Here is a 25,738-nt window from a genome sequence, read left to right as displayed (position 1 = left end):
TTTTCATGTCAGTAATTGTTAGTCGATCACCATCTTACTGAAGGAATAGTAGTTTAGTGATAAACCATCAATGATGTCAACATTTCCCTTTTTGTTGCTTCACAAAAAAACCAGAATGAACTTGTGGGTAGCTAAATGTTGTTGTTTTTTTTAAAATTTTTTAAAAGATTTTATTTGTTTATTTGACAGAGAGAGAGAGATCACAAGTAGGCAGAGAGGCAGGCGGGGAGGGGGGAAAGCAGGCTCCCCACTGAGCAGAGAACCCAATGCGGCGCTCAATCCCAGGTCCCTGAGATCATGACCTGAGCTGAAGGCAAAGGCTTTTAACCCACCAAGCCACCCAGGTGCCCCCAAAGACTGATTTCTGTAGCTTCTAAAAATATTGACATAGAATGGGCATCTGGTTTTTCTTGTCACCGACTTCCATTGTTAAATTCCAAGGTATGGAACCAAACAGGGATACTGCCGTAGTCTTGAATTAAAACCCTCTCAAGGGTGGCTTTCCGGAACACTTCTCAGGATATCAGCAGATGTGGAGCCTCTGTCCACAAACGGCCCTACCTAGTTTTCAGAATGTATTAACTCCTGTTAGCACGTCCTGAAGGCTGTGTGTTTCTAAGGTTTATTGGCGGTGTCACTGAATTTGTGGTTCATATTGTTTTCTTTCCAGTGCTTGGGTAAAAGTAAGGAAAAACAGCAAACAGGTCAGGAGCAGGCACGTCAGGCACCGCACAAAACTGCTTATATACATGAAGGAGAGTGATTTTATCTTGGAATCTTGATTTGTAGGGGTTGCAGCCCCTTTACAAAATATGCAAGCATAGGTGAACCAGTCAGGATTTCCATTTCTATTCCGCTATTTGAACAGGGACATTAAGGTAATAATTAGCTTTGAATGCCATAAACCTAATAATGACTGGCAGTATTCTCACTGAAGAAAGGCAACCAAACATAAAACAGTATTCAGTGAACTTTGCAAGACAGGGTCGCAAAAAGAAACAAGTCACATTCGGGCCTTCACTTTTGACTCCCCTTTTAGGACAAAATTGATTTAAAAAGCTTTTGTGGTTTTTCTCTTACCCATATAGCTTCTAAAGAAAATCATGGAAGGTTTCTATACTCTGAGAATATTCAAAACGGTATTTTGTGTGTGTGAAAAAAATACCTCCCGCGGAATTTTTAAAAATTAGCTGACGTGAGTCTCTAACATTCTTCATCGAGTGACTGTCTGGCGTCATCTGACTGGCCACTCAGCGAGTCCCTTTCTTAATTCCCATATAGAAATATGGCTCACTTACGGGGCACGTGGGTGGTTCTGTTGGTTAAGCGTCTGACTCTTGGCTTCAGCGCAGGTCATGATCTCAGTGTCATGGAATCAAGCCCTGCATTGAGCTCCGAGATCAGCTCAGAATCGCTTGGGATTCTCTCTCCCTCTCACTCTGCCCCTTCCTACCCCCGTGCTCCTCTCTCCCACTCTCTCTTTAAAAAAAAAAAAAAAAAGCAAAGAAAGAGGTAAAGAAATATGACTCACGTAAAGGCCCCAAGGAGACACACCCCCCAACCTACTCATCTTTCTGCTCATCTTATACTGTCCATTCCCCTGCAAGGTAGTGAAACATAGGATTGTTCTTTCTTAATTATTTTTATTAACATATAATGTATTATTTGCCCCAGGGGTACAGGTCTGTGAATCTTCAGGCCTTGTCCAGACCGTTGCCCTTCTGTTTAAAGGAAACCATAGCTAAGTCATTCTGTGGTTTCCCATCCATGTGGGGATCCAATGTGGGAGTGGGGTTGGGGGAGAGGGAAAGAAAAATAGAATAGAGATTGCAACATTTTTGGCAAACAGATGATAGATGGGTCCACAGGGTCTGAAGCAGATGGGACTGTCTCAGTGGGCAATTCCCAAAAGCAGACCCCCCCCCCCAGAGTGGGGGCAGGGAGACAATCTCAAGTGCAAGTAGTTTGTTGGGAAGGGAAGAAAATAGAAGACGCCAGATCCGCAAGTGAGGAACTAAGACAGACAAGGGAAGACAGATGATAACGTGTGCGTCATCCAGTCCGTTATCACTGTGGGTGACTGGAGATCCATCTCCCTGGAGACTCTGGTGGCCACCGTGGGACATCCCTGTTATATCACCTGAGGGGGAGGGCGCTGGGTATTCCCACACCCTCCCCTTTCCACCATCGGCTGGGGACTGCTTGGAAGCGGTGTTAGTTCCCCGGGTCTTCCATCCAGCCCCACGGTGGGCGAAGAGGACATGGGTGGCTCAAAGGAGCCCCCAGGCCCTCAAGGCATCACTTGTCAGTGGAAGTCTGTCTACCTTTCACTGAAGCCTTAAAGGTGAGGGGGTGGGGGCAGGACACCAACATTTGTGGAAAGGTTGCACTTCGGGGTTTCCCCGGAGAGAGATTTCGATAGGCCTTTAGATCTTAAGTGTATCGCTTCTCTTGGGAGCCCAGTTTCCTCCTCTTAAATGGAAATGATGGGGCAGGATGAGGAGGCATGGAGTTGGGGGGGGGGAATTCAGTGGGACCTGGAGCCCATACTTTCCTGCTGTCCCATCCCTCTGGAGCGTGCGCCGGTGCCCGGAGAACCTTCCAAGCAATTATTTCACTAACTTGTGTCTCCCGTGAATGGAGAACTTGGAAGTTCCTCCTTCAAATTCTCAATTAGGATCTGAGACTCATCAGTATCTCTCCTCGGATGAAAGCTGTCCAACGCCTTTCCCAGATGCAATCACCAGTTTCAGGGTGTTCATATTTGTGAAGGGAGAGGTTTGGGTGGGTAGAGCACTTCCAGAAATTTGGGGAAAGATAAACTCAGATGGAAATACATCATCTCAGCCCTCAGCCGTGTTCCCCTTCATTGTGGTTATGTTACCATTAGCTGGAATGGTTTTCTGTCTCATAGTCCATCCGTGTAAGCGGAGATGACAAAGTTTAAGGTCAGAGGAGGGGAGGCACCAGCGGACAGAGCTGCTGTGAACTCACCACACCCCCAGTCACGGGTGGCCACGGCATCTTGAACAACACCAGGAGTCTTGGCTCTGCAGGTTTCATTATATCTTGCAAGTGTCCCATTGGCTGTGGTCCACAGAATCTTCACCTGCCTTCATAGCCTGGCTGTTACAAGACTAGATTCAAATCTTGTTCTTTGGGCTCTCCTTCACCTGTTACATGTTTGCCAAGGGAAAAAGCAAAAACAAAACAAAACAAAAAACCCTGCCATTTGTTTTAGAAACAAATGTATTTAGGTACATGGTACCCTATCCATTGATCAGCCAAATGGATATCTCTTGTGTTTTGACTTCATCTCTAACGGGATTGCGATTATCTTCTTCTGCCAAAACCCCGCATTATCTTCTTCTGCCAAAGCCCTCTCCTAAGAGTCTAGGGGGAGGTCAAAAGCCAATCTGAAGAAGGGGAGGATCTTCCCAACCACAGACAGAGAGTTGATGAAATCACTGGGGACCTCTGCATGTCATGGAGAGCCTAGTTAATGCTATTCCATATATCTAAGCACCCAGGATATAATGATACTCGAACACGGCTCTGACCTCAAGATGCTTGATGATTAGTATGTGTGGTAGGCAGAACGTGGAGATCTGTGCATACTTTAGCTTCAATTGAGAAGGAACAGACAATCCCAGCATTGTCAGTATTCAATGACAAAATTCAACTGAGTAAAATTTAAAGATCGAATTGGCTTTGTTTCATGATTCATGAACAGGCAGCAGCTCATCTAGCAAATAGAAAGGCGCTCTGTCAGGCTATAGAAAGGGAAAAAAATATTTAAAGGCATGGAGAAAGCAGGAAAAAAATGTAAATTATTAGCAAAGAATACATTGTTTTAGGTAAGGTCACCCTTCTAAGAGGAAAAGAAGGGGTGTGTTAGTGAATTTCCCAGTGCTGACCAGGAAATTTCATGTCAGCTGGTTAAAACGTACCTTCCTGGGGTGCCTGGGTGGCTCAGTGGGTTGGGCCTCTGCCCTCAGCTCAGGTCATGATCCCAGGGTCCTGGGATCGAGCCCCGCATCGGGCTTTCTGCTCTGCAGGGAGCCTGCTTTCTCCTCTCTCTGCCTGCCTCTCTGCCTACTTGTGATCTCTGTCTGTCAAATAAATAAATAAAATCTTAAAAAAAAAAAAAAAAAAAGTACCTTCCTAAGGTCTGAAACTGCAGTCCCATTTGGTGTTAACAAGTCTTTGTTTGCTGGTGTGGGGTCTGAGTGATGCCATTGTGGACCTTTGGTTTTCTTTTTAACATGGGGTCAGTCCTAGGGCAGTAGGAGTGGAAGGGGAGATATTCAGTACAGGTCAGAGAGGACTTCATACAGATGACTTTTGAGCTGACGTGAAGTTGAAGAGAGGTAGTGGGCAGTGCATGTGGACAGAGGGAGCCCAGGACCGAAATCCCAGAGGCAAGGCAACACATACATTTTTTTTTATTGAGATATGATTGACATATAACGTTATATTAGTTTCATGTGGACGGTATAGTGATTCTTTATTTGTATATATTCCACAGTGACCACTACAATCAGCCTACTTAATGTCTGTTAACCCACATAATTTTATATATATATTTCTTTTCAGTGTACCAGAATTCATTGTTTATGTACCACACCCAGTGTTCCATGAAATATGTGCCCTCCATAATACCTACTGCCAGGCTCACTCAACCCCCCACCCTCTCCCCTCCAAGAACCTCAGATTGTTTCTCAGAGTCCACAGTCTCTCATGGTTCATCTCCCCTCCAATTTCCCTCAACTCCCTTCTCCTCTCCATCTTCCCATGTCCTCTGTGTTACTCCTTATGCTCCACAAGTAAGTGAAACCGTATGATAATTGACTCTTTCTGTTTGATTTACTTCACTCAGTGTAATCTCCTCCAGTCCTGTCCATGTTGATATAAAAATTGGTATTCATCCTTTCTGGTGGAGGCATAATACTCCATTGTATATATGGACCACATTTTTAAAATTAACATATAATGAATTATTAGCCCCAGGGGTACAGGTCTGTGAATCGCCAGGTTTACACACTTCACGCACTCACCATAACAGATACCTTCCCCAATGTCCATGACCCCTCACCTCCCCCTCCCACCCTCCCCCTGGCAACCCTCAGTTTGTTTTGTGAGATGAAGAGTCTCTTATGGTTTGTCTCCCTCCCAATACCATCTTGTTTCATTTATTCTTTTCCTACCCCCCAACCCCCCCATGTTGCTTCTTGACTTCCTCATATCAGGGAGATGATATGATAGTTGTCTTCCTCTGATTGACTTATTTCGCTAAGCATAATACCCTCTAGTTCCATCCACATCATCACAAATGGCAAGATTTCATTTCTTTTGATGGCTGCATAGTATTCCATTGTATGTGTATACCACATCTTCTTTATCCATTCATCTGTTGATGGACATCTAGGTTCTCTCCATAGTTCGGCTATTGTGGACATTGCTGCTATAGACATTCAGGTGCATGTGCCCCTTCGGATCACTACATTTGTATCTTTAGGGTAAATACCCAGTCATGCGATTGCTGGGTCATAGGGTAGCTTTATACTTTCAACTTTTTGAGGAACCTTCATGCTATTTTCCAGAGTGGCTGCACCAGCTTGCATTCCCACCGACAGTGTAGGAGGGTTCCCCTTTCTCCACATCCTCGCCAGCATCTGTTGTTTCCTGACTTGTTAATTTTAGCCATTCTGACTGGTGTGAAGTGGTATCTCATTGTGGTTTTGATTTGTATTTCCCTGATGCCGAGTGGAAAAAGTGGAGCACTTTTCATGTGGACCACATCTTCTTTTGTCTATTCGTCTGTTGAAGGACATCTTGGTTCTTTCCACAGCTTGGCAGCTGTGGCTGTTGCTGCTATGAACATTGGGGTACATGTGGCCCTTCTGTCCACTACATCTGTATCTTTAAGGTAAATACCCAGTAGTGCAATTGTAGGGTCATAGGGAAGCTCTATTTTTAGTTTCTTAAGGATTCTCCACACTGTTTTCCAAAGTGGCCATTTCCAACTTGCATTCCCGTTAACAGTGTACGAGGGTTCCCCTTTCTCTACATCTTCTCCAACACTTGTTGTTTACTCTCTTGTTAATTTTGGCCATTCTAACTGGTGTAAGGTGGTATCTCAATGCAGTTTTGATTTGAATCTCCCTGATGAACATTTTTTCATGTGTCTGATGAGAACTTTTAAGATCTACTCTCAGCATCTTTGAAATATGCAATATAGCATTATTAACTGGAGTCACCATTCTGTACATGACATGCCCAGGATATATCTATTTTTTAACTGGAATTTTGTACCATTTGACCACCTTCTTATGTTTCGTTCACCCATCACCCTCGCCCCCCATCAACCACCTATCCAATGTCAGTATTTATGAGTGTCTTGTTTTTCATTTGTTTTTTTTGGGGAGGAAAAATCATGCGTTGCCTTGCATGCATGTATTTTTATGGTAAGGTAGTATTTCATTGTGGCTAAAGAATTGTCTTTCCTCTATTTTTTAGATGAGGTAGGTAGAGCTAGGAAGTTCAAGTGATTGGCCAAGGTTGTGGAGTTAAAAATGTGTAGCACCGCAGCCTTAGAGCTTATAACCCAGGGCTCTTTCCACTACACCACCCTCCTCTCTGATCCTGCTGAGTCACCATAAGTCACCATAAGTCCACATAAGGACCCATATTGCTGACTCCTGCTCAGCGAGTCTTCCTGTCTTCCGCCTCAGTTACACAGGATGAGTGTGAAGTTGGAAGGGAAGAGAAATGAAACCTCCCAACTCGGGGCAAAGGCACCATATGTCTTCTAACTCCTGGGCACGATGGGGAGTCTCTTTAATGACTTTCCTCATTCTCCCTGACCCCCACCTCGCCCTGGCATCTCCGTGTTGGCTGCACATATGGTGCCTCTCCCTTCCCGAGGAATTGCTTCTACTGATATCATTTCCTGTCACAACCTTAATATTCTTTTAATGTACTTCCATTGCTTGCTGCAGAGCTAATCTGTTATCCCTTGTTATAGGAAGCCTCATTCCAAATTCCAGAGCAGAGAATCGGGTCTCTGAGCTAGGAGCAACACTTTGTGCGTTTGTTGGTTTCAAACCTTGACTTTTAAATGATGGACATAATTTTCCGGGTTGTGAAATTTCTAGTTTCTATAAGGTAGACTATATTGGTCAGTCTGGGTTGCTTACCATTACTGGTTATAACAGCAAGAACAAAAATATATACTGTTTAAAAAAATAATTCCACATAACTTCATACTCTAATTATAGAGTAGACTGCAGGTAAAGCTGGATCAAGTAGATTACCTAGATGACCAAGAACAAGAACCAGGGTTTTTTCCACCCCTCCTCTCTGCCTTCCACAGTATTTGGTTTATCCTTACTTGAAGCACAAAGTTGATTACAGAATGTTTGCCAGCAGTAACCAGGATTACAAGTTTCCCAGTTTATAATAAAGAGAGAAAAGAGAGGAAATTTCTCTATCCAGGGGTCCCAGGAAATGTCTTGGTCCCACTGGCCTGAAGTACATCAGGTGCCATCTATGTCATATGGCCAAGGATAGGAGATGTGCTGATTGGCTTAAGACCAACCAATCAAAACTGGCTCAGTCTTTTAGGAGTCACAGTTGATGAGGAGAAATAGGAGCTGGAGAGGCCATCAGTGGGTCAGCGTGGGTTTGGGGGAGTCAGTATTAGAAATTAGAACTTAGAACCCAAACATCTGCATTTAAATATCATCCCCATCACTTACCATCTGAGTGGTTTTAAGGAAGTCATTTAATCTCTAAATGCATCCTTTTCCACATTTGTAAAATAGAATTCGTGTAGGAACAAGCTAACTAATTTTCACAAGATGAATTCTTAGTATGGCAATCAGAGTCTACTTCATGTAACGCCCTCTCTAAACTTTACTGCCATAAGCAGCACTGCATTTAGCAAAACACCTTGATGCCCACTAACTGCATTCAGCCATCCAATAGCAACACATGGCAGGTAGAGGGGGCCTGTTGCACCTGTCTTACATAGGACAAAACCAAGGTTCTGAATCATTCAGTCATTTGTCTGGGTTGATCATACAGATTAATCGACAAAGGTCGTCTGGGCTCAGGGAACTTTCCAGTATGGAATATAGGTACTTGAGTTCTTGACTTTTGTCTGTTTGTTTTAATTTTATTTATGTCTTTATTTATTTAAGAGAGAAAGAGAGCAGGGGAGGGGCAGAAGGAGAAAGACAAGCACAGAGCCCATCTCGAGTCTCAATCCTATGACCCTGTGATCATGACCTGAGCCAAAATCAAGAGTCAGATGCTCATCCAGCCGAGCCGCCCAGGTGCCCCAAATTCTTGACTTTCTTTTAAGGTTCTAGATCTGCGCTGCCTAATACCATGTCTATAAAACACACCGAGCTAAGGAGCTCATTTGCATTCATTGCTTTTTCATCAAATTAAAATGCCAGCACCTCAGTCCTACTAGGTCTGAGGTCCTACATTTCAAGGGCTCAATGCCGCATGTAACAAGTGGATACCATATTGGTCTAAAAAACATCTCCACCATCTCTGGAAGTTCTCTCGATTGGTCTAAACCAGTTTGCACCTTAAGTCCTTGATATCACATTGGTTTCTTTTCCCCCCACAGGCAGTGATGGAAGTGATAGGTACTTAGTCAATATCCCTTCATTGCTCTGGTTCGGTTAAGATGCGAGTACATTCAGACAGTCGTAGGGTTTAATACAATGGAAAGAATCAGTAAGAGTGAGGATGCCGCTGACCGCAGAAAATCCTTTGTGTGTGCCTCACATAGCTGTCATCATATGGAATATTAAAATAAAACAAGGAAAACTGTTTGATTCCATGAGAAACAAATTCCACTTTAGAAAAAAGTCTCAGCGTCGGGGCACCTGGGTGGCTCAGTGGGTTGAGCCTCTGTCTTTGGCTCAGATCGTGATCTCAGGGTCCTGGGATCCAGCCCTGCATCAGGCTCTCTGCTCAGCGGGGAGCCTGCCTTCTCCTCCTCCTCTACCTACTTGTGATCTCTCTTTCTCTCTGTCAAATAAAATCTTAAAATAAATAAATTATTCAAATAAATCAAATAATTTTGATTTAATTATTTTAAATCCATTTAAGTCCGTTTTAATAAATTGATTTTAATAGATAAATAAAATCTTAAAATAAATAAATAAATAAAATTAAATCTTAAAAAAAAAAAGTAAAGTCTCAGTCTCTCCCTCTCCCTGCCTTCTTCCCAGACCCATCTTTTCTCAGTATTCCCCCCAAATCCCTGTCTTTTGCAACAAGGAAGATCTAACATAGAAAAATGGTAAGCAGAAGGGGCTTGGCAGTTTTAATACACACACTGAAAGCTACAAGGAACCTGGCATCCTCCTTTAGAATGATTTGGAACCATCCTGCCATTTCCATGCCAGACCATGTTTTTATAATTAGTTCCTCTGAAAGGGACTCTGTCCTCACAGCGTGTTGTGATTTGGGGACATGCCGCACACAAAAAGGTTCTGTGGCAATGGAAACATTACAAGACCTCTTCTGTTTACGTTCCCTTCCTTTTTCTCCTTGGCATATCCTCCTCACAAAGCTTTAGATGTGTCTTTCGTGTATGTGTGTGCATGCGGAGGGGGGAGAGGGGGTCAGACGTGAGCAGTGGTGCAGGCAGGTACAAGAGGTCATTCAGTGAAAGGAATATTTCCTCTGGTTAATCTGTTACCTGGACAGTCAAGGCCATTGCTAGACAACAAGCATCCAGCCTCTGTTTCCCCGAAGCAGCATCTGGCCCTCTGGCTGGTCCTCTAAGGGCATGTGTGCAGACCGGCATCTGGGTTTCTCTGGCGGACGACAAGCTCTGAGGGACTCCCTGTCTCTGGGAGCCATTTTCGTGGGCTTACCTTTGACCATTGGCTCACCTTCATCCATTTTTCATGCAGATTTTTATTTATCTTTTTAAAGATTTTTATTTATTTATTTATTTGACAGACTGAGATCACAAGTAGGCAGAGAAGCAGGCAGAGAGAGAGAGAGGGAGGGAGGAAGAAGCAGGCTCCCTGCTGAGCAGAGAGGCTGATGTGGGACTCGATCCCAAGACCCTGAGATCATGACCTGAGCTGAAGGCAGAGGCTTTAACCCACGGAGCCACCGAGGTACCCCTTCATGAAGATTTTTATGTGTCTCTGATCAACCTTAATAAAAAGACAAGACAAATGAATCCTTCACATGCCTCTCCCCCATCTGTGTGCCATATATTTTAGAACTTCTGGTGGGCAAAGCAGGACTTCAATGTTCTCTGCATCCGGGAAACAATGTGTTGGTCTGAAAGAAATGTCAGGTCAACAGTTTGTGGTCTCCTGGGCATTTACAGAATATTGCTCTTGAAATAATCGTGGACAAAGATGGGACATCTTTAGGGGTAAACAAAAGAAAAGTGAAACAAACTGAACAAAAGTAGGTCTAAAGGAACTGTACATGTGAGATGATTAGACGGGTACCTTCAGTTTGAATTGGGAAAACTTTTACGGAGGAGGTACCCAAGTGGAAGTGTGAGCTTACTCATCCTGATCCCAGAACTTTAATACAGCCGAGCAGGAGGATGCAGAATCCCCCCCCCCCCCATAACCACGGTGGCTGGGAGTATAAGTTGCAGGAAGCCGTTTGGACAAAGCCGGTGTTCTGCACAAACTTTATTTACGAAACCTTCAGCAAACCAAGGCCTCCCTCTTCTGCCATTGCGTTGGCCACCCAGTACAGTTTAAATGAAATGGTAGCACAGTTTCAGTGAAAAAATCTATTTACTTATAACTAAGAAACCTTCAGTTTCCCAGTATGAGGGACCTCTGGTGCCTGAGAGAAATTCAGAATTTCTGGCTTGCACTTAGAGCAGATTTTGGAATCCCAGGAACCCAGACTGTGTTCTAATAGGGGACCCCTTTAAATGTATGAGTACTCTGGTAGATTTTCCACATAGAAGTGGACTCTACTTCTAAAAAAAATATATAAGTCAGGGGTGACTCAGTTGATTAAGCATCTGACTCTTGATTTTGGCTCAGGTCCTGATCTCACCTGAGGTGGTGAGATCGAGCCCTGCATCAGGCTCCGTGCTCAGCGAGGAGTCTGCTTCAGATTCTCTCTCTCTCTCTCTCCGCCCTTCCCCTCCCCCCGCCCACCACACCACTGCTTGTGCTCTCTCTCTCTCTCTCAATAAATAAATAAACCTCAAAAAGATGAAAAATAAAAAACACAAGTCATTGTGAAATGACTTTTAAAGAAATGATACCCCAGAACACAACACCCAGTGTCTTAACTAAGAACCTGGCTGTAAGAGGCATTGACCATATAACACGAGACCTCCTGAGGCAGAAGGAAACCTTTGGAGGAGGTGGTTGTGTTCATGGCATAAGGTTGTGGTGATGGAATCATGGGTGTGTACTTATATCCAAACTCACCAAGTTGTATCCATGAAATGTGTACAGCTTTTCGTATGTGAGTCAGAGCTCAATCAAGTGCATTTTTGTTTGTTTGTTTCCTTGTTTGTTTTTAGGTATTTCGTTTTTTAGAGACACTGACCAGCTTTGAAATAGGACCATACAAATAGTAGAGCTATAATTTAAAATTCAAGTAATAATTTTTTTAAGATTTTATTTATTTAACAGAGAGAGAGAGAGCACAAGTAGGCAGAGAGGCAGGTTGGGGGGGTGCAGACTCCCCACTGAACAGAGAGCCCCATGCGGGGCTTAATCCCAGGACCCTGAGATCATGACCCAAGCCGAAAGCGGAGGCTTAACCCACTGAGACACCCAGGCATCCCTCAAGTAATAATTTTTAAAATGTGGAGTTGGCACCTGATTGGAGAATGATGTGACATGTTGAGAATCCACACCAAAGGAAAGCAATGATCTTGAAAACCTGCCTCTGAGATTGGGTCCGTCATGCAGATGGGGAGAGAAGTATGAACTTGATCTTCCTCTTCCTTTTCTTTCATACCTGTCCCCATCACATCTGTCCTTGTGAGTCTTGATAGAAGAAGGGGAGAAGTCATGTTCTTGGTCGTCCCAAAGGTGCAGTTACTTCTCCATCTCTCTTTGAGACCACAGGAGAGAATAAACCTTCAGAGCCTCCCACTAGAACGCACTTTCTTTCCCCTACTCCCCCATGCCTCAGTCCCCGTGCAACTCAACGACGACGATGACCATGTTATTACATAAATGAAGGCCACCAGGGGGAAATCATCCTAGCGTCACAGTACTGGTATTTCTCTCAATGGAGACAAAGAGCTTAACAAATTGAATAGGCATAGAGATAGAAAGGAGCTTGGAGGTCACAGGATTTAGCCTCTAGAGAGAGAACTGATTGGTTCTAGGGTTCATCATAACCTGTAGACAAAATTCCCCACTCAAGACACTCAGAATGCAAAGACATCAAACTCTAGTGACTCACCAGTTGATCCTGTGGCTTACTCATTGATTGATCCATGTATCCAAAAAATACCTACTGTAGCTTAGACCTTGTTCCAATTAATGGAATTCCCCAGAGGGAGATTGCATCATCTGTATCCTCAAGAGACTCACTGTATGGAAGAAGAAGAAGAGCACGCATGCCACGTGCACGTGCGCGCATACACACACACACACACACACACACACACACACACACACATACAACGGTTTCTTCCTGAACAGAGATCGGAATAGAAATATGCGCAAAGTGTTGCAACTTCCCGAGGTGGTAGCACGGACGGGATAGCAGAGAAAGCTCACAGCACCGTTACAATCACAGCATCTTCTTCCAGGCCTCGTGCAGAGTCCTGATGCAGCAGGACCAACACTTTGCAAGGGGGAAAATGCCTAGAGTCACGCAGGAGGTCCAGGCAGGAGTGAGGACTTGCGGGAGAGCCAGAGTGCCTCTCGCTGGTGAGGATCAGAAGGCCTTCCTGGAGGAGGTGATACTTGATGTGCTTCTGAAAGGGTCTCCAGAACTTCCTGGCAGACACAGAGCCCTGGGGCACCGGGCCGTGGAAGGTCCCCGTAGCAAAGATACAGTAACGCATTCAGTTTGATTTTGTCCCTGGCCTCTTGGTGCACGTGGCATTATTAAGTTTCTAAACATAAACATATTCCTTTTAAAATCCATCTTCAAAGCAGACTGGAGTTCCAGGCCCACAGAGACTTGACATATCAAAAGAAACTTGCTGACGCCAACCACGGTACAGAGCTTGATCTATCCTAATATACAATTTTAATGTTTCTCATTTTGCAGCCTTGCCAGCTACCATCTATCATTCGCTGTCACATTTAAGTTTCCTAAATTACTGCTTTTTAACTTTTGTCACTTATTCAGCAAAGAGAGATATTCTAAAGGCTGGCCCCCCTCCAGCCCACCCCTGCGATTGTATCTTAATATTAATCGTGAGAGAAGGAGAAATAGAGATCTTCGCTCTATTCAGAATAAGGCAAGGTTTGTTTTATTTTCTGCCGTTTCAAATCCAAGCATTGATTTAATTATGTCACCTCTCAGTGGTTTAGGATGAGACAACAAGACACTGGTGAGAATCAGGAGAATAGAATGTGCTGGGAGTTGCCATTATGGAAATGAGAGAAAGGAGACTCTTTGGAACATTCGTGGCCAAGGAACCAAAGTAAACATTTCCCGCCTCTTCTTCAAGGTGCGGATGAGGAGGAGAGCCTTGGAGCTGGGGAAGAAAGAAGAATGTTCTCCGCTGTGTGTAACTGTCATCTGGCTCTTACTTGACCTCCAGCTCTTCAACCCTTCAGCTGCCATGGTGTTAGGGCTGACTTTCTGAGCTGCTTCAGTCCTTTTCAGTCAAGGAGAAATGTCTGCTGGTGGACAAGACTGAGAGGCAGCTACGGGTGGGTACAGAGTAACAGCACTCACTGTAGGATGACGCGTGCTCTCCTTTCCCCAAAACGAATTCCAGCCTACATCTGTCTTCCCCAAGACCGATGGTTTCTTGGTTTCCGTTCAGTTCAGGTCATGAACTCAGGGTCGTGACATCAAGTCCCGCGTGGGGTTTCACAGCCCGCAGGGAGTCTCCCTGAGGTTTTCTCTCTTCCCCTGCCCCTGTCCCCGTTCGTACTCTCTCTCTTTCTGTAAAATTAATTAATTAAAAAAATATGCATATAAAGCATTTAAAAGCATGGGACTTTAAAATATATATATATTTAAAAATAGAATTTATTATTACTAATAATTATAAATTATTATTAATTTATGTGATTTATTATGATATATTATTAAATATGTAATATTTATATATTTATATAATAAAATGTAAATATATATAAATATACAAACATAAAATTATAATTTTAATAATATATAATTTTTATATATTGAAAATAATATAATTATATTGCAAAAATATATTATAAATATAAATATGTATTTATATAATATATATTATATAAGACATATAATATATGTGATATATATATTTTATTTTTATATACTATAATATATAAATATTATATATTTTTTTATATTTAGTTTTATTTATATAATATGTGTTCTATAATATAAGATATATAATATGATATATGATATATATTATAGAATATATATTCTATATATATTCTATATATAGAATGTATAATCTATGTGTAATCTATATATAGAGAGAATATATATTATAGAATATATATAAAAATAAAATATATAAATATGTTAATAATATAATAAATTCATATTTATTAATAATGATAAATATGTGTATATTATAAAATAATTATTATATTATTAATATAATAATACATATGTATTTATTATAATATAATTATATATAGATATATATTTAAAAGCCCCATGTTTTTCAGAGTAGTCCTTCAGTACTGGTATTGAAAGAAACTCCTCTGGGATAGAGGCATATAGTCAGTGAGACTTGTCCAGTGGGAAAAATAGGCTACATGATCAGCTCCTGATTTCTGTCTGCTCGCTCCATAAGAGACACCACAGCCCCCCCGCCCCGTCCGTGCCTGAGAAGCAGCGAGGACTTCGGCTCCGGCTCCAATGCATTCTGTCCCCCTGCTGCTTATGCTCATACACCCACACAGAATTCACACACAAAGAAATGATCTGAAGTTTCTGAAAAGTGAGTACAAGAAAATTATTTTTCTTAATTAAAAAAAGAGGTTCTTCTGTACTCCTCCCACACACTTACACACAAACATAGTTGGTTAATATCTTTTTTAAATGGTATTAAACTGTATCTTGCTTCAGGGACTTCCCCCCCACCCCCAACATTATGCTCCAAGGTCTAACCCGTGGTGATTTATTTAACGTTCATTCTCGTTGTGGCGTGGTATTCTATCATATGAATACAACACACGTGACCTCTTTCCTTTTTCTAGAATTTAGTTTGCTTCCAGTTCCATTTGCTAATGTATTTGATTTGCAATAGACTGTGCTGGCCTGGACCTTCTCGTGTCTGTTTCTGGGGTTTGGGGGGAGCACGTTGATGACACTCTCCCTGGAGTGAAAGTGTTAGGTGCAAGACGGCCAAATTGTAACAAGATGCAAATGTCACAAGGTAATGCCGAGTTCTTTCCCGTAGTGCTCGGATGAAATTGTACTCTCACTGGAAGACCGTGAACCAATCCTGCTTCTGTATATTCTTTCCTACTCTTATAACTATTCGACTTTGTCTTTTCCCACCTGTTGTGTATAAATATTATTCTCATGGAGACTTGATTTCCATTTAACTGCTTTCTATACTTTTCTTTCATATAATGGAAAAATGTGAAAATTAGAATATGTAAACCTCATTCTGTGATAAGTTACAGTGAGGCTTCTTAAGGCTTCTCTAGTCTGCAAGTGACTGGCCCAGGAGATCGGACATTGCAAAGCCCATGTGGAAATACCAAGGGCTGAGAGACTATTTCATCCACTGAAAAAGTGTATAAAGAATAAATCTGGGGTGCCTGGGTGGCTCAGTGGGTTAAAGCCTCTGCCTTTGGCTCAGGTCATGATCCCAGGGTCCTGGGATCAAGCCCCACATCGGGCTCTCTGCTCAGCAGGGAGCCTGCTTCCCTCTCTCTCTCTCTCTGCCTGCCTCTCTGCCTACTTGTGATTTCTTTCTGTCAAGTAAATAAATAAAATCTTAAAAAAAAAAAAAGAAGAAGAAGAAATTAGAGAGACACCTAGGTGGCTCAGTTGGTTAAGCATCTGACTCTTGATTTCAGCTCAGGTCATGATCTCAGGGTCGTCTTGAGTCAGGCTCAGGGTCCTCTTGAGGTTCTTTCTCTCCCTCTCCCTGTACCCCTCCCTCTTCCCTCTTTCTTTCTCTCAAATAAATAAGTGAATCTTTAAAAAAATAATATCCATCTCTACTGGAGAGCCTCCTAATTGCCAGATGTTTTGTACCTATCATCTTTAATATGCCAGTATCAGGCATGAGCGTAGCCTCGACGAGTCACTTGATGCTGAACCTCCTGAGTTCTGTCTGTCTTCGATCACCCAATAAATTAGTTGTGAACCAATGTCTGAGACAGGTAGTCAGGCTTCAAACCCCATACTCTTCCTCCTAAGACGGGTCCATCGACCCATTCGACCACTCCCCTGTCCCCTGCTTCCCCTGATGAGGAAAATTATTCTGAGATGCCAAGGTGGGATCATCTGATATTATGTCCAGGAGAGGTCAAGTATAATATGATACTGAGACTCATAATTCAAGACAAAAAACTACTGGCGGGATCTGTGCACTCACCATAAATGGTGCACGAGCGCAAAGTGGCTTTCTCTAGGGGGCGCCCATGCATTCTAGCGTCTCTGGAATAGTCCCGGTGCATCCCTGTCTTCCCACCCAGTTAGGGGCTTCCTCAGCTCTCAAGAGCATCCCAGCGGGGCCACGCAAAGTTGTCCTTCATACAGGGAACACCAGGATGATCCTCTGTCCAAGCATCCAGGTACACGAAAGTCAAGATTTGCCTTGAAAACGAACCTGTTCTGGACTCAGGTTTCCACTTAGTTCCACTTAGTTCTTTGGTGTCTGTTGGGAGGATCAGATGGCCCCCTGGGTGTTGGCTGGCTTGTTCCTCTGTCTTTCTGCAGCTGATTTTGTCGAGGGGAAAATGGGGTGTTGGGGATGTTTCTTCAGCTGGGAATTATTTCAAGGTGCAAGAAACTCCTGTAAGCATTCATTTAACACTCCAATCACATATGAAGGCTTCCCACTTTGCAATCAGCTTCCCAGAATCTTAAAAGATTGTATGGCCAGCACTTCGAGATGTAGCCAATATATAGATATCTTTAATTCTGAAAGACAGGGAATCCATGAGTCATTGTGAAAGAGAGAAAACTCCCAGCCCATAGTTTACTCCTCCCTGAAGCAGTGACACATAATAGTTAGGTTGTTTGTTTGTTTGTTTTTTAATTGGGTGTGAGATTAGAGATCTAGAGATAAAGGGGATAGGTCACCACTTGGGGTTAAGAAGGTGGTTCCTGCAGTCAGATTGCCTGGGTTTGAATTTGGAATCTCCTGTTAACTGGTCATGTGACCTCATCTACATTATCCGTCTCATCTATGAAATAGAAATTAATTTAAGTGAAATAGAAATTATAATAAGAGACTGGAGTGAAAATCCTATGGTAGAATGCCGGCAAGGCACTTGGGACAGGATCTAGCTTACTGTAGACACTCACTCTGGCCATTGTTAACTTCAAGACAGAGGCAACCAGAGTCCCACAAGTCTGGATTCTGAGGATAAGGTTCCAGTTCTGGGCAAAGTGAGTATAAATGTCTCCCTCTCCATGCATATGCAATCGGTTGGAAACTTCTGACCATGAAACCTCAAAATGCTCCTTCAGTCTCACCCAGCCTCCCCTGGCACCTGTTCCTGCTCTGGTCGGAGCCCCCATCACCTCCACCCTGTACCTCCTTCCAGTTCATTATGAACCGAGTGGCCAAAGTGGCCTTTGGGAAAGCAAATGTGGTCTTGATGGTCTGCTGTGTGAAGCCCTTCATCAGCTCACGGTTCCCTTTCACGTGATCACCAAGACCAGGAGCGTCCCTGTGCCTCAAGCCTACATCATGAGCCAACCGGCCATTTGCAATACACACGAGGCACATGCTCCCCACTCTTGAGTCAAGCCAAGTTCTCTTCCACCGAAGGACCAAAAACACGTTTCCTTTGCTATCTCTCTGCTCTTCTGCTTACATCTCCCCCATTACTCAAGTCTTAGCTTAAAAGGTCCTTCTTCCAGAGGCACCTGGGTGGCTCAGTCGGTTGAGTGTCCAATTCTTGATTTCGGCTCAGGTCATGATCTCAGGGTTGTGGGGCTGAGCTCTATGTGGGACTCCACACTCAGTGGGGAGTCTGCTTGAGATGCTCTCTCCTTCTCCCTCTGCCTTTCCCCCACTCATGCTTGGGTATTTGCTCGCTTGCTCTCTCTGAAGTAAATAAATAAATAAATAATTTAAAATAGGTACTTCTTTTAGGGTCCCCCCATGGTCATTCAGATTCAGGTACTTTCGCCACATGATCTCAAAGGTGCCTTTCTCACACACCTATTCCTTACTTAAACTAATACAAACTGTCGTTTCTGAAAACATTGCCACTAACTAGAAAAAAAAATGAAAGAAAAACAAGATTATCTCTGTTAATTGTAATGGGATAAAGTATTTTGAGTTTTATATTGATACGGATAATACGTACAAATAATAGAGACATGTAAGTTTCATGCCCAGTTTTTAAGAACATCCGTATTCATATGCATGTGTGTGTGTGTATGAACGTATGTGGAATGTGCGTGTGTGTGTATGAACGTATGTGGATTGAGTAATTTCACTAGGAGGAATAACCAACAGTTTGGAAGGAAATAGCCTAGAGATGCAATGCAATTTAAGGGACTTGACTGGAGATTTCGCAGGTCAAAGGAGAAAGGGTTTTTGGCAGTCGGTAGCAGTTGGTGGAGTGGCCAGAGATCAGGGGCATTCTTTAGAAGAAGCATTTTTATCTCCATATCTGTATTCTCACATTTGGGGGAAATCATAAATATCGTTCAGTCAAATCATAAATATCTTTCAGTCAAACGGTACTTGAAAGTCATACCCCGGGAAATAGGTGTAAAGCCAAGTAAAAGCGCAACGCAAAATGCTTTGTAACACACAGTAGATAACATCCACGCACAAAAGATGGATTATGTCAAGTGTTACCTCTCTTCCCTGTCACTCCGTGTATGCAGAATGTTTGGAGCTTATCCGAACAGGGAGCACCCTTCAAATTTGGTACATGTGACTAGACTTCTGTGACTAGAAACTCACGTAAAGCACAAGCTGACTCTCGTATCTAAACAGAACTTCTTACGTGTTTTTGTGCGAAAAACCATTACATTGGGAAAAGTCATTAAGGGTGGCATGATTTTTCAAAATGATACCATTTTATAAATTATAACTGTGTAAGTAATATATGCATGTGTATGTGTGTGGGGGGGTGTAACTATAAATGATAACTTGCCACTTTAACAAGTCACTAACAGAGTGGTCCTTCTATAAGGTCATTCCATAATTACACCCGTCATTGTCTGAGTGTTTATTGTACTCTGTTTCCACCCCTGGAGAACAAAGTCCATGAAGGGAATGTGCTATTGTATTCCTGCACCTGGCACAGTACAATAAACGATGTCTTAGGATGACATGTCATGGTGCAGAGATAAGAGCCAGTTGAATTGAGAGTAAGCCATGAGTGAGTTGAGGGAGGAAGGGAGAAAAGGCAGTATCTTGCACCATTACTGTCTTGTACAAGGAAGGAAAATAAAATGTGTGCCAGACATGTGTTGCCTGCATCACTTTACATCTAAAATAGCCTTTGTGTAGCTAATTGCTAGCTTCTTTAGATGCAAAACTAGGGAAGATATCACCAGATCTAAGAATAATGTCACCTTTATTCCCCCGCTCTGTCCTTTTCTATAACATTTGATGGTGATGGTCATGGTAGGGAGTAGAATGATTCAACAACTATGGCTTGAGTATTTCACAGGCTCATTTGTTACTTAAGCTCTATAGCCAGATGTAGCCTGTTGTGTACATTTAGCCCAGAATGTGATACCACAGCTAGAGATAGCCAAAGAATTTGTGAGTTTCTTGTATCTGTCCTGGTTCCAGAGCCTAGGGCTTGGGCAGCTCCTTTCAAATGTGCTGGTTTTTCATCTTTCTGAGCAACAAATTCAATTAGATTCAACAAATAGCCTCTCTGTATGCCAAGATCCTTTTAACATGAGACAATGCTAGAGAAAAACCACAGCCTGTTGTCTCTTCATATGGAAACAAAATGCACAGAAACTTTGAAAATGACCTTCTTAATGAGACACTGGAAGCGAAGTTTTATTCGAGCGCTTTTTGGATTCATAACCATTTTCTATTGAGTTAAATCTCCCTGTGCCCCAACCCCCCCCGCCAAAAGAGAAAGAAACAAGTTTGACCTATCTTGAGCCAAAGTCACACTGTTCTGGCTGTTAAGAATATGATTAGCTTCTGAAAGTGACTGATGCCCTGGGTTTTCAATCATGTTAGAATTCTGGAATAATGGAATTTCTTATGAGGTCTACAAAAAGGTCTGATAGACTTTCAACGGCAACTTCCTCCTCGTTCCTGGGAACTGAATTCACTCCTGCCAGTTAACTTCTCTGGACTGTTCTGTGGTTGTGTGGGCTTATGACTTGGTCTTTGTCAAAGGCTCAGAAAAGTAGTGGTACACCCCCTCACTGTCTCGAGTTCCAGAGTCCATTCATCTTTCTTCGATAGAAGTTCACTGGGTCCTCTAGCATGAAGGTTTTATACCAATAGAATTAACTGAGAATTCGTATCAGTCTAGAACATAACTGAAAGTAGGATCACATTGCCAGTATGGGAATCCAGATTTGAATCCAGGGTCCATCCCTGACATGCAGGGCGAATTTTGGCATTGCTTTACCTCCAGGTACTTTAATCTCCTGATCTGTAAGACAAGGATTATAGTATTATCTACTCGGGCAGAATTCATGGCCGCCTAGCTGTATTCATACATAAGTATCAATGTTACCTTTGCTATTGCTGTTCAGTTTTGAGCTTTTGAAACAGCACTTCAGACACCAAAGTCATCTTCCAAAGAAGAACCTGTTCTGCATGACTCCTTCAGCCTCACATGGAGAGAGTGGCGATGTTAGGTGTTTTTATTTCCTTTGAAGTTAGAGGCAGATTGTCGGTAAATTTTGAGGAACACTACCAGTGGGTTTCCAAATTACATGTGCATGAACATTAAATGCTACACTTCTGCTTTAAGCATCCTTTTTGGGGTAGGACCTATGCCTTTATCAAATGAAGTGATTTTTGCATGCGTTTTGGTTAACTCTGTTACCCTGTTAGTAGTTCTAAACACAAGGTAGTAGTGAATCTTAAAGCATACCCCAGGTTGGTTTCTGGTATGACTTAGCTTCTACCATAAAGACCTTCCCATAAATAATTGTAAACTTTGGATAAAGTAAAAACAGATTATATTAAAACACTTGGGAAAATAAATAAAGGAGGCAGATTGTTGAAAGAGGTCACCCCTTGAAAGGAGGAAATTATCCTGGGTAAGTTTCCCAGCTTCCCAGCATCTAGCAGATGGCAGGCATCCCTCTGGGCCAGGTCTGGTGGCTAAAAAGTCTAATAGAAAACCCACAGTATATCATGCTTAGTAAATTTAATAAATCAGAGGATAGACGCTAAAGACGAGAAAAGTAGATGGAAATTTGAGTTGCCTCCAAGAGGTAGAGTTTGCACTTTGAGTTCAATCAGGTTAATTTTCTGCTAAAACAAAAAAATAAACCAGCATGTTTTGGAAAAATAGAACAGAATTTAGAGTCATGGTAACACAATATTTACAATAGCTGTACTGAAAAGGAAAATATGACCGATTCTTAAAAAAGAAAAAAACAATTCCTGGAGACCAACCTGAAATAATCAGTAGTTTGGAAGAAGCAGAATTGTTTTATTAAAAATACAATTTAAATTATTTTAAAGTGCCTGTTGCAACAGTACTCAGTAAAGAAAATTACGTTAATAATAAATGGAAAGATAAAAATGCCAGCAAAGACTTATAAAGTCTTTTTTTTTTTTAGATTTTATATATTTATTTGGCAGATAAAGATCACAAGTAGGCAGAGAAGCAGGCAGAGAGAGAGGAAGAAGCAGGCTCCCTACTGAGCAGAGAGCATGATGCGGGGCTCGATCCCAGGACCCTGGAATCATGACCTGAGTTGAAGGCAGAGGCTTTAACCCACTGAGCCACCTAGGCACCCCAAGACGTATAAAGTCTTAAGAAAAAAACAAATGGATGCTTTATAACTAAAAAATACAACATTTAAAATTAAATACATGGTATGAACCTAACAGTTGTATTGGAGATGACCAGAAAAGAGTCAGTACGCTTAAAGTTAGGTCAGTGTAAAGTATCCAATCTGAAAAAAAAAAAAGAAAAAGAAAGATGAAAGTTTGAAGAAAAGAACAGAACCTCAGGCTGTAGGACAATAGTAAAAGATCTAATATATTGTAATTGGAGTGCCAGAAGGAGAGCAGAGCAAGAACAGGGCATGACTTTTTTTGAAGAAATAATGTCTACACACCTCCTGAATTTGGAGAAAGATATGAATTTAGAGATTAAAGAAGTTCAGTGAAACTCATCCAAAGTAAATATAAAGAATACCACGTCTAGACACGCAGACACATCAGAACCAAACTGTGAACAGAAAAGATAAAGAGGGAAACTTAAAAGCAGCCAGAGAGAACAAGACATTATAGTCAAGAAAATTACTGCTGACTTCTTATGAGAAACCATAGAGTCCAGGGGCAGCTGGATGGCTCGGTGGGTTGAACATCTGCCTTCAGCTCAGGTCATGATCCCAGGGTCCTGGGATCAAGCCCTGAATCAGGCTCCCCACAGGAAGCCTGCTTCTCCCTCTCCCTCTGCCTGCCTCTCTGCCTACTTGCACACGAGCTCTCTCTGTCTTTGTGTCAAATAAATAAATAAAATCTTAAAAAAAGAGAGAAACAACGGAGTCCAGAATGAGGTGGAAAAATATTTTTTAAATGTTGGGAAAACAAAAAAGAAATAAAGAAACTATCAATTCAGAATTTTTAAAAAATATCGTTTGAAAACTAGAGTGAGATAAATTCATTTTCGGATAAAAGAAATCTAAGAAACTTGATTGACAGCAGATGTGCAGGACAGGAAGTGCTGAAGGAAATCCCTCAGGCTGAAGGAAAATGATACCAGTTGATAACTTGGGTCCTTCGGGAAGAACGTTCAAACATTGGTTTGAATATTGGGGTGAATATAGAATATAATTCTTACCTTAATTTCTTAGAACTATCTCTTTCAACATTATATGCGGTTTCTTGACAAGTAATAGGTGCCTCATCATTTGGGGTTGAAGGAAAAAAACGAGGGAATGGGAAGGGAGATCTGCCTTTGGAGAAAAACCATGCATGATCTTTGCTACCCTGGCTCTGATGAAGTGTCTGTTATTTGAACTCAGACATGATGATTTTATAATACGCCAAAGGATCGCTTCAAAGGCAGGTCTTGGCTAGCTCCTACATACAAGGGACTTTGCAGGTGTTCAGTAAATCATCGTACTGAGCGAGGCCCTCATGTAATAACCGGATGCCATATCCAAAAAGAATGATTAAGGGGAGTTTATGAATGAGCTCCTTATAAGGGGCGAGAAATCAACAAGGAGCAGAGAATTGTCCCGAAGCTGGTAACATGGGAAAACCCTTGCCATCCGTAGATCACCTCCCTAGGGGTGGGTGAAGATAGAGTTCCAGGCCTGGCAGGAGCTAGAATTGTACAGTAAGCCTGCCTGGGGGAAGGCATGACCTTGGTTGGAGGAATCCGCCATATCCCTGAGCCCTAAGCCATATCGTACCACCACAGTCTAGCTAGAAGACCTGGGGAGAATACTGTGATCTCCCTTTGCTCTTCCTATATGACCTCCTACCGGGTCCTCTCATTGGGTCAACTGACGGAGGGGCCAGAAGACAGGGAAGCCCAACTCCGTGCCCTCTCACTGTTTTAGTGCACAGAGCAGGATGGAGATGGATAAAAGATGATGAAAGAGGACCCCAGCAGAGTAGACAAGGTCCTTATCCTTTCGTTTTGCAATCCAGTCTAAGTAACGGGACAGTGGGGGCACGTCTTTGATCAGCAACTACTCAAAATCAGCCCCCAAAGAGGGATCTCTCTTGACCTATTCTATAAAAACCATCCCTGATCCCTTAAATAGGAGCATTTTCAATGCCTAGTCAAGCAGGCTTTGACCTTAACATCTACTCCAACCTGGATAGACTTCATCACCAAGGAAACAGACCAAGAAAAATGAAAATTTTTTGCCTAAGGTTATGTAGTTAGTTACTGTGAGAACCTGGACTGGAACCAGCCTTTCTAAATCTCCCCCAGCCAGCATTTCATTCAGTACAACTTGGAACATATAAATGTGGGCATATATTCTGATTGCTGGGAGAATAAAGAAAACAAACAAAAAAAAACAAGAACAAAAAACAAACCCTGGCCAAAACAAACAAGCAACAACAATAACCAAAAACAAACAAACAAAAAAACCAGTCCCTGGTTGTAGGTTGATTTGCCATTTCCAGTATGTTTCTTCAAGCATGAATGAAAGCTGCCACAGAGCCTTGCTTCCCAGGCATAGAACACACACATGCAACTTTAAACCTGAGTTGTTTCTCAAGATCATTAACACTATCCTAAATCGCAGCAAAGTACAGAGTCCCTTTTAAAACACCGAGCACTGGGGCTCCTGAGTGGCTCAGTGGGTTAAAGCTGCTGCCTTCAGCTCGGGTCATGATCCTAGGGTCCTGGGATCGAGCCCCGCATCGGGCTCTCTGCTTAGCAGAGATCCTGCTTCCTCCTCTCTCTCTGCCTGCTTCTCTGCCTACTTGTGATCTCTGTCTGTCAAATAAATAAAACCTTAAAAAAAAAAAAAATACCGAGCACTGTGGGAAAACCATTAACAACAACAACAAAATACCACCTTCAAAAAAGCCCGAGTTCCTTGAATTCGTACTAAGACCATGTCAGGTAGGCCATAGTATCCCCATTTTACAGGTGAGAAAATGGAAGTACCAAGAGATTAAGTAACTTGTCATCTGTCATGTTAAAAAAAACGGAGGCATTGCCAGAAGTTGAACCTCCCTAATCAGAAGCCTGTGCTGTTAACCATTCTAACACCTTGAGGGTAAGTGAGCTGAAGCTGTGCCTGACCTTGATGGCTGGTGACATATTAGCACTGGGCTGATGGAGTGGGAGCCAATTCATAATTTATCCCAGGGAGGAAAAAAAAAAAAATGCTCCCTCTATCTTGCCGCTGACAACTGAACCCTTTAGCGGCATCGAGGGGAATTACGTTGGAAGAAAAATGGCATGTCTGTGAATACTACATTATCTTCAGGTCCACTAAATTGATTTTTATTTTCAGAGATAAAATATTTCCAGGAGTTCTGTCTGGATTGGCAGGAGGCCAGGGACAGTTGAACTTTTCCACCAACCCTTTTGGGTGAGCCCAAGCCTGCTCATTTCAGAGCCTCCTCCGGAAGGCTGTTGATGTGGAAAGAACGTAAGGCTTTTAGAACTCACAGTTTTGAACAATGGCACTTCTTGGGGAAGAGGACCCACAACGGAGAACTAAAACCGAGGGGGGGTGCCCTGCTTTCACCAAGAAGAATGAGATGTTTGGG

This window comes from Mustela lutreola, chromosome 17, assembly GCF_030435805.1.
Source record: "Mustela lutreola isolate mMusLut2 chromosome 17, mMusLut2.pri, whole genome shotgun sequence".
In the NCBI taxonomy this organism is placed as follows: domain Eukaryota; kingdom Metazoa; phylum Chordata; class Mammalia; order Carnivora; family Mustelidae; genus Mustela; species Mustela lutreola.
Note: the sequence above shows the minus strand (reverse complement) of the source record.